Genomic DNA, 3,158 nt, shown 5'->3' on the forward strand with positions numbered 1-3,158 from the left:
CACAGTACTTTTGAGCTTAAAGTCACTTTCCATTTAATATATTTAAATTTCAGCTCACGATTTTAGTCTGCCCAGATTTTCTGTAATTTCACTTCTCTTGTCTTGTGAAGGCCCTTCCCTGCTCACATTTGTGTCGTCCACAAAATTGATGGGAACATATTTTCTATCGTTGCTTTTTGTGGTACATGAGGTAGTACCCAAGTAAAGCCTTTCTTGGTCTTACTTCAAGAAATAACCACGGAAGGTTGCGGTCAATATATGAATCAGAGCTTCACAGGTACTACTGTTTAAGCAACATCAAATCCATCTTATGGTACTGTCTTCTGGACCAAATTCTCTATTCATTTTACCAGTTAGTGTGCCGGTGCCTTTGTCTAACACTAACCATTCTCCTATTCTTTGATAATGTAATGGTCATATTCTTTTAAAATGTGGCAGTTTCATTTAGTAATTTTTTTTTTAGCTAGAAAATATATTTCCCAGCCTCCTTTGTAATTTGTGTGGCCATATTACTATGTCTGGTCAATGGGACGAGAGTCAAATAATCTATGTATTTTCCTTCTCTTCCCACTTACTGGGAGATGACAAGTTAAGCGGTTCCCTTGGACCTGATGGAAGCCACATGTCAATTATGGAAATTTCTATTGCCTTCTACTGTCTATTTTCACATTTTTAGGCAACTTTAATGTAGCCGCTTATATCACATATAGCAGGCAAAAGAGAAGAATTATCAAGTGTTTGATACGTGTACTATTTATCTTCCAATTTAGCAATTTTATTGTTCAATAATAATTTATGCCAATAGCTACTTCTTTTTTTTCCCTAAGTTCGCATCAGATGGATGAACATCATAACAAGGTTGGAGGAAAGCACATCTGGCAATAAATGTGAAAACCCAATCATCCTGTTTATGAACTACAAAAGGATCAATAGGTACTTCTCTTACATGTGGATACTTTAGAAAGTGTTACCTATCAGCCATTCATAATCTGATGTATAGGAGTATAATCATAGAATATAATAAACATATTGTTGACAATAACAGAACTCAGAATAATCAGAATTTAGACTGTGGATGAGTTGGATGAGCAGCAGATATTTAGTTTTGGAGAATGGAGTACTTGGTTAAGAGTGTTGTTAGGTGAAATTAGTAGATTTGCATAGCTGTAAATAGGCCACTATCAGGGCCCTGTGTGATTGAATGAAAAATAAAAAGGCAAAAGTTGAGAAAAATAGAATTAGCAGGACCAAAAGTTAACTCTGGCTCTTTTGCAGTTTTGATCAGAGATCTACTTGTATGCATTGCATTTTTGGATCACATTCTACATATAGGGAAACATAGGTCACCAAGGCCTATTTTTGGCTTTTTGTGGCACAAGGTGTAGTGCCTAATGAGAGCCATAAGGAAAATCTTGCAGGCTAGAAACACTAGTCAACCCCAACTCAGCCCAGGCCCTTTGTCTAGTAGACATACAGTGCTGTCTACTCTATACCAGAATTTACAGTTTGAATTTAAAGAAGGATAAGGAGAGAAGGGGGAAAAAAGCCAGAATAAGAGCAGAAGCAATGAACAGTGGGAGGGAATATTTACCAGACACTGCTATTGGAAGGAAATTCACTTTATTTTCTTTATATGACTCCTCACCTTGATTCTACTTTTCTATCTTCTCTTCTCTATTTTAATAAAGATAGGCCTTTCAGGTTTCTCTTTTTAGTGACGTATGAAACTTATTATGATGAATGTTAATGAAAAAGTTGTTGCTTGAAGTGTTGAAGTTATTTTAGTGCTCTTCTCACAGTGAATGCTGTTTTTCAATAGAAAGAGAATGTGCAATTATGAAATTAGAATAAGCAAGCAGACAATATCATTTTATCCTAATAATGACATGTAATATATTACCATGCTAAAAGTCACAAGTATCAACACATCACTTTGAAAGAATGAAGGTGCATGATTGACCTAGAAGCAAAATAAATTTTACATGAAATATAGGATTTTCCTCCCCTCATCCCCATTTGCCCTCTGTCTTTCCTGAAAGCATCTGCTGTTGAAAGAGCTTGCCAAAAATGTCACTGCCAGATTTTGCTGGACATGGGCTCTGATCATTTCCAAATGACAGAAAATCAGCTGTGGGATTTAGGCTCTAAGTAATCATTAACCATAGGCCCTGCATTGACTGGGTGGAAAATATAATGTTCTTAATCTGCCTGATCTGAAAGGTCAAGCTGTGCCACATGCTGCCTGCTCCCAAGGATTCAATACCAGTCACAACGATTGCAACAATAAAACAGCTTTTCCCTAAAAGATAACACACTCCGTTCCCGGTGGTTAGAAGTACAAGCACCCATGTACATATTCTTCATGTTAGCATTAAGGCATCAATAGTACTTTTTTCATAGAGATGAAAACCATGGGGAAAGACTCAAACATTAGCTTTATGAAATAAAAGAAATGATGGTGTTGGCATCAGTCGGTACAGAAGTCACAATTTTCTTTTTTTTCTTTTTCTTTTTTTTCTGTCTCTTCTAACTGAATGTCTACCTTTGTAAGATATTCATGTATTCTTCAGGTGAAAAGGTTGCCCAAATTCTTCCCAATATATCCTTCAAACATTTACTAAACCGATGGTATTCAAAGACCACAATTTACTTAAAACTTGTATTTCAATAGCTATTGCTGTCAAAGTATCTAAGTGCCTGGTTCTTTTGTTGGAATTCAGATATTTGTCATTATAGATGTAATGAATCAGAACTTCTGGCTTGTAGTTCAGGCTGTGAGGAGCTTAGGAATCACAACCTCATCCTAACAAGAAGCAGAAAGCTGAACAAACTGAAAAATTAACAACTAGTCTTAGATCTGTCAGGGAAGTGAGGACACAGGGTGAACTGTTACCCTTAAAATGGAAGAAACAGAAAGGTGGCTGCAGAGAATCACAGCTTTCCACAGTGGAAGGCCGTGAGTAGAATCTTCCACAGGAACCAAAGCTGGGGTAGGAAAACCTGAAGTATAATTGAAAAATTACCCTGGAGGCTCCTTGTAGACAAATCTAAGAAATACAAACACTAGGGGAACTCAGGTGTGTGTGTGTGTATGTGTGTGTGCATGGGTGAGAGAGACTGTGTGTGTGTGTGTGCGTGTGTGTGTGTGTGTGTGTGTG

At 37.0% G+C, this 3,158-nt stretch overlaps 1 pseudogene; it reads right to left on the reverse strand.

Annotated features, from left to right (window-relative positions):
* Positions 1-831: 831 nt before the first annotated feature.
* Positions 832-927, reverse strand: LOC111541697 (annotated as a pseudogene).
* Between the last annotated feature and the right edge of the window lie 2,231 nt (positions 928-3,158).

The sequence above is a fragment of the Piliocolobus tephrosceles genome, chromosome 4, assembly GCF_002776525.5.
Source record: "Piliocolobus tephrosceles isolate RC106 chromosome 4, ASM277652v3, whole genome shotgun sequence".
In the NCBI taxonomy this organism is placed as follows: Eukaryota; Metazoa; Chordata; class Mammalia; order Primates; family Cercopithecidae; genus Piliocolobus; species Piliocolobus tephrosceles.